This window comes from Astatotilapia calliptera, chromosome 17 (genome assembly GCF_900246225.1).
Source record: "Astatotilapia calliptera chromosome 17, fAstCal1.2, whole genome shotgun sequence".
NCBI classification, from domain to species: domain Eukaryota; kingdom Metazoa; phylum Chordata; class Actinopteri; order Cichliformes; family Cichlidae; genus Astatotilapia; species Astatotilapia calliptera.
Window position 1 is genome coordinate 31,673,851 of NC_039318.1, and position 12,721 is coordinate 31,686,571.

Below are 12,721 nucleotides of genomic sequence, written 5' to 3' on the forward strand. Positions count from 1 at the left end.
GGAGGGCTCCAGCATCAACCAACAAAGTGTTCAATAAAATATGGCGGCATGGCGTTCAAAGCCATGCTAAACGCACCTGACGTTGGGGGAGTGAGAGCGGGACGTGCAGCTCTTGTCAGATGGGGGGAAAAGAGTGAGGCTGCACATGAGAGAAGCCGAGAAGAAAAGTGCTGGGAGGAATATTGTAACTTTCAGATCTGAACACTCGGCTCGGGATCCGCGATGGTGCGCTCGTGGCCTTTGCAGATCGTGCCTGTGCGTGCGTTTGAGTGAGTCCACTTGTGTGTTTGGGTTTTGAAAACTGTGTGGCGTGATTTAACGCAGCAGTTAAATTCCACGCCGATTAGTTTTGTCATTAATAAGATGCACGATGGTTCTTACTAGAGGTAAGTTTACTTAAATGGAATGTGATACTTAAGAATGAAGGACTAACTCAAATTCAGTGGAACAGATGTTTAATTCACATTTAATTGCACTTTGTGAAATGCACTTACTATCTTGCAGAGGGCTGCATGAGAAGACATTGTCTTTATAACTACAGCTAGCTGTTGACACTGCAGAACTGCCTATAACTGCAGATCTTTTAATGGCCACATGGGGTAGGCTTTAAAATAACCTTGCCCCCCATTGCCCCCCATGGTATCTGCAGTGAGTATTGCTCACAACTGTACAGGTATTTTGTGCATCACTGCTTTAAGTAAACAGTGGGTGCTGAGTCATGTGTTCTACTACTACGAGTTCCTCAACTGGACCTTTTGGCTTTGTTATTATTGTCTGAGAAATAGTATCTTATCTGTTGTATTAAAAGCCTGTTCAAGACGTTTGGGTTGCACTTTTTACCTAATTTCATTTTATTTGCACGAGTTTACATTTTAGTACCAGTACTGAGTTAGATCCCCTTTTGTGTCTGCCTCAGGTCTCTGTGGGATAGATTCAACAAGGTGCTGGAAACATTCCTCAGAGATTGTGGTCCATATTGACATGATAGCATCACGCAGTCACTGCATATTTGTCAGCTGCACATCCATGAAGTGAATTTCCTGTTCCACCACATCCCAAAGTTTGTTCTATAGTATTGAGATTTGGTGTCGATAAAGGCCATTTGACTACAGTGAACTCATTATCATGTTCAAGAAATCAGTTTGAGATGATCTGAGATTTGTGACATGGTGTTTTATCCTGCTAGAAGCAGGCATCAGAAGTTGGGTACACTGGGGTCATAAGGGAATGTGCAATGTCAGCAACAATGCTCAGGTAGGCTGTGTGGTTGATACAAGGCAGGATAGATTCATGCTCTCTTGCTAAATTCTGATCCTACTGAGAAGCAAGAGACCAAGGAGCAGACCACACTGGAGTGGCTCCCAGTGTGCTCTTCTGCTGATGTAGCCCATCTGCTTTAAGGTTCAACATGTTGCTCAAACAAAGATGCTCTTCTGCATACTTTAGATCTAACAAGTTGTTATTTGAGTTAGTGTCACCTTCCGCTTAGCTTGAAGGTGTCTGGGCCTTCACCTCTGACCTGTAGCATCAACTAGCGTTTTTACACATAGAACTGCTGCTCACTGGATAGTTTAAATTTTTTGGACCACTCAGCCCAGTCCATCTGGCAATAACAACAACCACGCCACGTTCAAAGTCACTTGAATCGCCTTCCCTTCCCTCTTCTGATGCTCGGTTTAAACTTAAGCAGTTTGAATTAACCATGTCTACGTGCCGACATGCATTGAGTTACTACCATGTGACCGGCTGAATAGATATTTGCATTAAGCAAATTTGCATTAAGCAGCTGAGCAGGTGTACCTGGTTAGCACCTTGCTGGTCAAGTTAGTTAGCATTAGCTGAAAACGTAGCACACAAATTTCTTGTGCAAATACAAAAAATGATTTAAGTATTCAGAAACTGAAGCTTCCGAAGAAGAGTTCACGAACTAACGGGTGAAGCCACAGTGGCTACAGCCAACATTTCTATCCACTTTACGCTGGACACAGGGATTTCCCCCCATACTTAACAAATGATTCTGGGATTTAAAAATTTTTCCTGCCTTACAAATGTTACAAATGATGTACTAAACCCCGACTTTGATTTTGTGTACACAGTAATATAACAAGATAATAACAAACTCGCTGAAAAAACAAACCTTCATACTTTTGGTGCTGCTTAATGATGCCCACCTGCTTTTTGACACCATTTGTTTGTAAGAAATCTTTTGTGCTGCTCTGAGAGCGAGTGAGTGAGTGAGCCAGTGAGGCACAGAGAGCCAGCGAGAACTGGGGAGACTGAGCACAGCAGACTGTGTGGCCAATGATGTCTGCAGATCATCATGTATCATAATTACCCACAGTCAAAATTAGAGCAGGGATGTTGAAATTTCCATCATGTCTGTTTTCTTTGGGCCTCGTGCACCTAATCACCTCCAACGGAATGCGGCTGTCAATCATCGCATGACTCCTGTCCTCAATCCATAATTCCAGGAGTCCCCTGAGTGGCGCTGCCTGCTGGACCGAGCTGCAGAGAATGTGTGCACACATCCAGAGACTCACACACGCATACTTGACTGCATCCACACAAAGGTACAAGTGCTTTCAGGAATTCAAACACACTCACACACACACACACACACACACACACAGACACACGCAAAGATCAGCAAAATTAGTTAAGAAAAAGAAGCTGAAAGAAAGCAGCCAAATGAAATAAATAAATAAATAGATAAATAAAATACAAGCTGGTGTTCTCATAAATTTTAGATGACAGGCTTATATTGATTGGGCTGTGTTTGAAACTAAACAAGTTATATCCATAGCCCAGAGCACTGAACATGCACTCCGTAATAATTATTTATGATATATTTGGAGAAGGGGCCAGTGATGTTTTGCCATAATAAGCTGGAGCAGACTACAGACTGTAATCACTTGGGCTATCCTTCAGCACCGAACACCAAGGCCAGATGGAAGCTCACGTTATGAGAAATACAAACTTCTATTTTCTTAGGAACCCAGAGAAATAATCAAAATTGTCTTCCCTTATGAGTAGTTTGGCGCTCAAGTCAAACTCTATTCACTAAGGATGAGATGAAAGGAGAACTTACAAATGATAGGGAGTAATCACATGATTGATATTACTTGACATGAATTTTAATCTATAGGAGCGATCTTGCCTCGTGTTCTTAGTCAGTTCAAAGAAGAAAATCAACGATAGATCAAATGTTTAACCAGGCACCACCCCTACATAACTATTGCCACATTAAAATTAAAATAGAGCTACAGCTATGTTAACAGAGGCCCTGAATAAGAATACCAAATGGATGATAACCCTATTTAGTCGGCTCCATGTCACCCAGTAGCTCATAACATCCTGATATAATAGACGGTACGGTGATAAAATCAGCCCGCGTCCCATACGATATCTAAATCTGATTTGCAAAGTGGCCAGATTGTATTTTGTGCACACGTGCGCGAGTTTGTGTGCTGAGAAGCCCAAAGAAGATGAGACAGGGACCTGTAGGTGACAGGTGAAGCACTTCACATTTAACAGGCTTACACTCCAGTGTGTCTGTACATACAAACAAGGCGTAAGTAGCTTGGAAATCAATGGCCTCTACAAGGAGAGATAGCAGTTCCAACCCCCTCTTCTCTCATTCATGTCTGGTCAGCGAGAGCTTAGACACTGCTAATCCATGTTTAATATCAAAGAACTTGTGGCGTACAAGAAGAGACAAAAACACAGAGCCCTCAGATTTCCAATTTGGAACGAATAAAAAATTGAACAGTAATGCAACACTAATCAGGGATTGTTGTTTACGTAGCTGTGATCTCTGACTCGATGTGTGATGGTGTTTTCCCAAGGGGGCTTGGTGTCTATGAATGTTTGTGTATACATATGTGTGTGTGTCTAAATTACACTGGGCCATTTGGCTCTGTTTGTTGAGCAGTTTCTTCCATCCAAATACTGTCACACCACAGATCGCTCTCCCATGTATGAAAACACAGATGGTGTTTGTCTAGCAAGAAATTAGCCACAGAAGCAATGTAATTTCCTGGGTCATTCTCTTTATGTGAGATGTCCTAATTAGCTCGAACAACTTTTGGACTACTCAACAGACAATGTTTTCCATATGTGGATAGACTCATTCGTCAGATTATCATCTCTAGAGTACAGACCTAAATGCAGGATCTCAGGACTGAGGCAGGTGAGTAATCAAAAGACAGCTTCAGTGTCACAAAGAAGAGTAGACCTCCACCAAAGCTGAAAATTCACTCCACACCACGAGACCACAGATAGGCTTTCTTCATTTTTTGTCTTATAGATTATATATTTCTAAAGGTATCTCAGATGACTTGCAATGAATCAATTTTAAATTGTCTTTTGTTAATAGCAGCCTGTCAAAAAACACTTAATTTGTTTCCATTTCTGAATGTGTATGTGAATGTCATATCCTTAAAAAACAAGAACTATGACCTGACCCATTACCTGAGAGATGCATCTGACCCTTCAGTTGAAACGCATTACTAGTAACGCGTTACTAGTAATGCGTTACTGTAATCTGATTACTTTTTTCAAGAAACGAGTAAAGTAAGGGATTACTATTGCAAAAACGGTAATTAGATTACCGTTAATTTCCCGTAAGAACGCTGCGTCACTGCGTTACTAAAACCGTGATTTTTTTGCAAGAATGTCTCATGACAGTGACGTAAGCGAGTGCGACGTTCGTGAAAACAGCTGTGTGCAGATCGACAATGGATCACATATCGAGTGCAGAGAGAGTATGAGCATGCAGCGTTTAAAGCGTGGAAGTACTGACCTTACTTTGAGTTTGATTCCATAAAAAGTGACAAAAACATTAGCGTCCATCGTGCGTGGGAAGAAAACTTCTTTTTACAGCGAAAAAAAACCCCTAAACTTCTGAGCAAGCACCGAGTGCACAACGAGGTAATGAGAAACTCACAGAGAAACTCACGGATTCTTCAACTGACCGCGGCACACCTGCACCAGGGTAAACCTCCGCCTACCGCAGTCCTGCTTTACAGGTGAAAATAGAGGAACAGGACCGCTGAGTCTTTGACTTTATTTATTTTCTGCTGTGTTTTACTTGCATCTATTTGAAAGAGTGAGTGTAAACACAAAAAGTATTTTATTTTATGTCATGGAATGTGTAGAAAATAGGTTTAAATGTTAAACTAATTTATTCAAGTCAGAGAATGTTGCATATAATTAAATTTTTGCTTGATGCATAAAGTTAAAAGATTAAAACTGATAAAACAAGTTTTAAAAAGAGACTTTTCCATTTGATTACATTTTGTATGATGGATTATGTAGAAAAAGTAGAATTGGGCTGAAAGATCTATCGCTTTATCATCTCTTCAGGTTGTAAATCGTGTTTTTAAAAAGTAACTAAGTAACTAAGTAATCAATTACTTTTGAAAATAAGTCATCAGTAAAGTAACGGGATTACTTTTTTGGGGAAGTAATCAGTAATTAGTTACTGATTACTTTTTTCAAGTAACTTGACCAACACTGGTCAAGAAGTTATTCTTAATGAATGGAAACAGGTAGAAAAGGTGAAGTATGTAAATATACAAGAACTGGACTGAGTGACAACAGTGACGTCACATTTTGATGCATAATGCAATGTCATCCAAAAAGCATCTAAATGGCAAAAATGTAATATTTCACCATGGCAACCATGCAGTAAAAGCTTACCTGGAGAGAAAAACACATGGATTGGCCTCCCCAGAAACAGGACCTCAATATTACTGCTGCAGTTTGGGATCATCTCGACAGAGGACTGAACAAAAGGAAGCCATCATCCAAAGAAGAGCTTTGAATTTCCTTCCGTAAGTCTGGAGAACTATTCCTGAAGACTACAAAGACTGCTTAAAGAAATTACAAGAAAGCTTCCTATGAGCTCAGGCTGCACTGAAGAAATATACAGCCTGAAGAAAAATACTGAAGTAAATTGCACAAACTCTCTTTTTGCCTTTTCCACATATGTTTGCATGCTTCAATACATTTCCACACCTATTTCCCTATTTCCCATTTTCCTTGCTCAGTATTCTATAACCATCTTTCAGCCTTACCATTTGAAAATGTTAAATTCTACACACCTATAAAACAAACAAAGAAAAACATATACATACAACAAGCAAGTTATGCTAGGCCACACATACAAACACACACACTCTCAAACTCACAAGAGAGAGCTGGGGGAGGATCCTGCAGAGGTCAGCAAAGCAACACCAAATGATCAAAGCTTTTGACTTCACACGAGAGTGTGCGTGTGTGCAAGTTTTTGTGTGGTTGTTACAAGTGAAACAATTTCTCTCAGCAGAAGTGCTGTCCATGTGAGTCAAATCAGTCAGCCATCGCAGAATAACGGACTCCTCCAGTTGGCACAACAAATCTCACTTTCCACCGTTTCTTTATTAAAGTGTTTGTCACATCTGCCCCCACCTGCTATCACAGGAGCAGAAACTAAAAAGCTAAAATTATCAACTTCAGCTCAAAGCAGCGGTGAGATTTCCTTTGTTAATTAATTCCATGCCTGCCATTCTCATAAACTCTGGATTTCTAACACATACATGTGTATCGCATATATGAAAAAAAAAAAATCCATGAAAGGTTGTCTTGCTGATGGGAAGGCAGTAGTTGCTGCTGAATGAGGGGTGGGGGTTGAAAGTATATTCTTTTTCCTCCGCCTTTCCTCTGGTTTTAATTGCGAGGTGCAAAAGTGAAATGGCTGTGCTACATGATAGTGTTACAGGAAACAGGGGTGTCAATGAGTGAAGGAGGTGGTGGAGAGAGGGGGATGAAGAGGTGGAAAGGGGAAGACAGGCAGACAGTACAGAGGTAGATCGGAGTTGGGAGGTGGGGTGGACCGGGGTCGAGTGTGGATGGTGTGTGTGTGTGTGTGTGTGTGTGTGTGTGTGTGTGTGTGTGTGTGTGTGTGTGGACGTGACAGACAGCACAGCGAGTCCACAAGGTGCTCTCCAAGGAGCAATAGATAAAGATTCTCTGGGGAAATTTCTCTCATTAGTCCTTAGACACAGTTCAGTAATTCAGCCGTGTCAGGTTACTTCATGAGACCAAAAGAAAAAAATATCAGACTACGAAATGAATTGAAAAGCATCATTTCACTTTCTTTATTTGGATATGCCACCTTAAAAGAAAAAAAAAAGGATTTAAACTCCAGTCATCAACTGTCGTCATTATTCTAAGGAACCCCTTGTAGATAGTCATCACCCCTCTGCTCTGCCGATAAGCCAACTTTCATGATTAAATGAATTAATGCTGTCTTTGTTGGAGTATTTTAAACCCGATGGCAGCAACACAGTTTGTAACCAAAGCAGGCTACAGCAGGATATATGTGTCGCTAAACTGTGCTGGTTACCATTTCAGCAGAATGAGCACGCTCATGAGCCGGATTCAAAGAAAGAGCCGTGATGGTGACACCAGAGACACAGCCAGAGCAAGAAAACACCCCCGGTCTAAACGGCCCAACATATTAATCTTGCCACCAAACACAGTGTTGCAGTTATCTCCTCTGTACAACAGCTTCCCCAGGAACAAAAGGAGCTCTCCCTCAAACAGAGTTGCAAGTTTTGGACATTTTTATTACACAGTTGGCGGTATCAATTTTGAGCAACAAAAGGAGCCCCCGCTCCCCAACCACCACCACCCTGCTTGTGTGTCACCTCTGAGACAAAGCTAAACCAAGACAAATGAATTCCTTGGAATGTGATTGTTAAAAACGTCTGTGTGTGTGTGTGTGTGTGTGAGCGAGAGTGAGAGAGAGAAAGGACCCATTTCTTTTCCACACACATCGCCTTGACACAACAGCAGACGTACAACAAATGTGCCCTTTCGGTGACAGAGACAGACACAGCGCTGTGACAGTCGGTAGCCTCAGAATGTATGAGGGAAAACTCAATTCTCATATCTACTTCATTATATTTTCAGCATTGTAATCGATAATCGCGGTCGCCTACCTGCCTGCCTTTTCCTCCTTTTTCCCTCTACTCCTGTCTGGGATTTAATGAATAATAGAAACATCATGAAATTCATTTTTCATATTTCAAAAAACCTGTGAGGCCTTGGAATCTGAGAATAGATGCTAGCAGCCGCTGGCCTCTGTCACCCTCTCCAGCTTCCTGTTACACTTTGGCCCTCTGCATGCCTAAGCGAGAAGGCCACGGCCTTTTACTCAGTTGTCAGATGGAAATGGGAGACTCTTTCTCTCGGTAATTGCTCCTCTGTGTCTGTATCATCTTTAACAACGAGGAAAAAGAGAGAAAGCAAAGACGTGAGGAAGCATGGGAGGCCTACCCCCCCTCCGCCACCGCCTCTGCTATAATACTATCAACCTCAGCAGTCTATTATACCTGCCGGTCCTCATTTCATTCATTATCCTCATGGGTTAAAGGTCAGCCCATAGCCATCCCGAGTGGTCATTTAACTCTTCTTAACACAACAAAGAATGCAGATGACATCTCTGCAACCCAGAGAGGTCTCTGATGGGTAACTCATTGCATATATATATATATATATATATATATATATATATATATATATATATATATATATATATATATATATATATATATATATAATTTTTTTTAAGCAGAAAAATAAGCATTTCAGTGTTGGTGCTCATCTCCATCTGCTGGAATGACCAGCGGTTCGCCTCTCTCCGTGTGTGGGGAGAATAACAGTTCAGCCTTGTGGTGACCTTGGATATATCCTGGGCCAGTGGTGTTTTAATACAAGCCCAGCTCCCCACTTTATGGATGCCTCTGTATTATTAATACCATGAGAAATGAGAGGCGAGAGGTGAGAGACTGCAGGTTGGGTTTATGGATACTGTAGTGCCCGGCAGCGCAGCCGGGCCATAGGAGTAGAAGAAGGCTGAGTAGTGAAATAATTCTGAAGCCACATAAACTTTACCTGAATAACAGAGGGACTGTTTGACGCTCAGGGCCACACACCAACAACAAATTAACAAGGGTTCATTTTTAATGCATTTTTATCGCTCTCCTGGGATTAACATACCACTAATATATCACATCCTTACTTTCCAAATCCCAGTGCCAACGTCAAGTTTAATAAAAAACTGGAATGGCCTGTAAATGTAATTTGGCGAGTGGGCAAAAACACCGATGTTCTTCAAGCATTGTACCTATAACCTCTGGACTCGAAAAAAGCCCACAAAATAGAATTATTACACCGCAAGTAGTCGAGCTGGAGTCAGTCATGCGCTGCTGAAAGTCCTGCCTCTGTCTGTGATGGCACATTGATCAACTGTATGTCCTCAGGCGCAGCTGGGCTAGCCAAGCAGAAGCAGCGAGAGCACATAAAACACTTTTAACCAAACTCCAGGGCAAAAAATCAGGCTGAGGATAAGCTCCTTTCAGAGGGAAAGGCAGATTTTGGTGTGCGATTCTCTGTGTTTGGTCAACACTGTGTGGATGTGTGACGATGTGTTTGAGCTGGCGGGTGGTGTGTCACAGAACCTCTGGGCCTTTCTCTGAAACAAAGTCTTTGAAAGTGGGACAACCCCCTGCCAAATGTACGACACACACACACACAAAAACCCAATTTAGAGCAGCACAAAGTCAGCAGAAAGTCGCGTGTGTTACAAGATGAACAACAAATTAATCTTCCCATTGGCTAGCAATTCATCGGCATTCATCACAAAAAAACGGTGACATGCATCACAAACCAGGGACAAAGTATACAAAAGCGGACGTGTAAAATTTGTGTGTGCGCGTGTGTGTGCACGACACAGCCATGAAACGGAAGAAGATGTAAAACTGTACGAGATTATGACTTCTCCCTTCATTTGAATCTGCGCTCAAGTTGAATAAAGCTATTTATAGAAGTGGCTTTTGAGCCACACAGAGAATTATGTAAATTCAAATAACATATTCTTTATATCAGCGTGAAAATAATGAAGGCACTATAATGTGTTTCTTGTAACAATGAATAAGTTTGAGGAAATTTTCTTCAGACCCTGATCTTGCAGAACAATGTCTTGTTCATGGACAATTAAGACAAAGAGCAATGGGGGTTCTGCTGGGACGAGGCGATGAGCATAAATGTCCTTTATGGGCTATTGTCCCCTTTTTATGATAGTTTAGCTGGCTCGACCTTAAAGACGGAAAAGAAAATCTTGGAACCCCCCCTCCCCCATCATGCCTATGATTTTCAATCATTTGTCATTTTCCTGTAGTATTCAGTATCTCTGTTTCCTTTTTTCCACCACCTTCCACAGCTGAAGGAAAAACGGCATCTTGGTTTACTACTTATGTAGTTTAGCTCCTTGTGTTTTTCGCGTGCTTTTGAGTTTTCTTGGTTTCTTGTTTAGTTTTTATGACATTTACTGCCAAGCTGTGCTTTCATTTCTCACTTTACTTTTCAGACGTTATTTACTTTCCTCCACTTCCTTCTGTTGTTCATCCAGGTTGCTGAATTTCCTTGTTCCAGTTCTTGTTATCCACCTCCTGTTTTACTTTGGTAGTTACTTGTCTTTCATCACCCAACTGTGCCTACCCCACAATCAGCCATGTGTGGTTTTTATAGTCTCCCCTTGTCCCCTGTAGTCTCCACATCATTGTGTTTGTTTAGTCAGCCTGCATTGCCTACCTGTTTGGTTTCATTGTGTTATTCCCTGTATGCTCTTGTGCCTATTCAAATTCCTTTGTTGGACATTTTTGCCTGTTTTCTCTAAAGCTGACAGTTTGCAGACTTTGGTAGTCGTATATATACACACTATATGTACTGTGTCTCGAGTCGCCCTTCATTTCTTTATGGAAAACAAAGGATAGGTGGAGCGATTTGTTGAAATATGTGCAAACATAAATGGAAATACAGTACATAAGTAAAAAATGAGTTTGTACATTTTTAACAAGCCTGAAAGTCGATATTTTATAATTCCACCTTTAATGTGGAACACAGCCTGAACTTCTTTAAAAATGTCTTTATGAAAGCTATCCTTCTGTTGAACATTCAGCCAACACTAGATGCATCAACTGAAGGCTATTTTACTATTTTATGCCTGTCAACTGTTATCTTTGGCTGTTTTTCATAGATTCAACCAAAGAAATGGGAACAACTTGTGTGTGTAAAGTGTATAAAGATTGCCTCTGCTCTGTTGTGTGTGACACAACACTGGTTCATGAATGAAAAAGCAGAGCAAACCCAAAGAAAGACCTTCAGAAAACCTGGAAAACTACTCCTGAAGACCACTTCAACAATTAAGGAGTAATTTAATATAGAATACGTCTTAATGTAAATGTATAAAAGTCAATCAATCGTATTTAGTGATTACATTTATTAGAATTTTTGCCAAACACAGAGAGACGTTTTTGTGTTTTGATAGCTGTCATTTAAACTGTAACCATTAGTCGCATTTAGTAGCCTATAAAGAAATACAGATAATACTTGCATTAATTGTCAAATATAAACGCCTTCTAACAATGAAGAAAATAAGAAGCCAGTATTTGTTCCTCGTGAAACTGACAATGTGTGTATTTAGTGTATTTGAAGAAGAGATGAAAAGGTTAATACAGATGCAGATGCATGCTTTTTTCTCTCCTCTTGTGCTATCTTAGATACTACTATGCTCTTTCTGCATTTTAAACCGCCACATTGTCTTCCTCTCACTTTCTCAGGAAGCCAAGTGACCTCTGAAGGCCCTCGCAGTCATCAATCCTCCTCAAATGCTAGTTAATTAACAAAAGCACAGTTTAGGCTTTGCTAAATAGCTAGATACTGTAATCAAAGTGTGAGATCTGACAGGCTGTGATACAAGCTGCTAAGCAAAGGAAACCACTTGCTGGCTCAGGACTGGAGAGGAGGAAAAAAATAATTATGTTCAGCCTGACCAGTCTGGGATGTGTATGTGCAAGTGTTGCGTGTGATAAAGAGGGGGGCTGGAGAACAGAAAGACTGGGGTCAAATCAATTGTTGGCTGTTTGGCGGAGAGAGAGAGGCTGAGAGAGAATGAAAAAGAGAGAAAGTCATGCTGACCAACAACCAAAAAGACAAAAAAAAAAAAAAGGGAAGGAAGGTGGGGGGCATAGTGTGACCTTTTCCCTCTGGCCCCTCCTTACACATCTCCAAATTGCTCCTATTGACAATCAACACCTGAAAGGGTTACAGGGGACATTCAAAATCATTCTTTCATCAGCTTCACAGCTCAACACCTTTCTTTTCCCTCTTTTACCCTGCTTTTATATCACATACGAGAAAGAATGGAAAAGGAAAAGGAGTGGCAAAAAAATATAATATGGCAATTTAGCTAAGTAATTACAGCATTTTACTCTCAACTACCAACCACCTACCCGCGGCTCCGTTGGCAGAGAAAGCTAATAATTCAATTTCTCGGTGACAGTAATTGTCAGTCGGTGTACCTAAAGGTCATATCAGTCACCCAAGAGAAAAGGAAGGGAGAGCCTGATGACACAATCACACAAGAGCAATTTAACATCAGAGCTAATGGGAGGAGTGGAGCTGTGATAGACAGAAAGAATAGCAGAGAGGTGGAGAGCGGAGCGGCTCGATCTTATGTCAGAGTGCTCACGTGATATTTTGATGGTCAGGAGACAGAATGTCCAAGACTGGAAAACTTCGGCGCTTTAGGATCTGTTAGGTTTATCGAAATGCTTCTTTTTCCTGCTGTACTTCAAATTAGCTCTATTCATTGTACATTTATCTTCGCTTTATT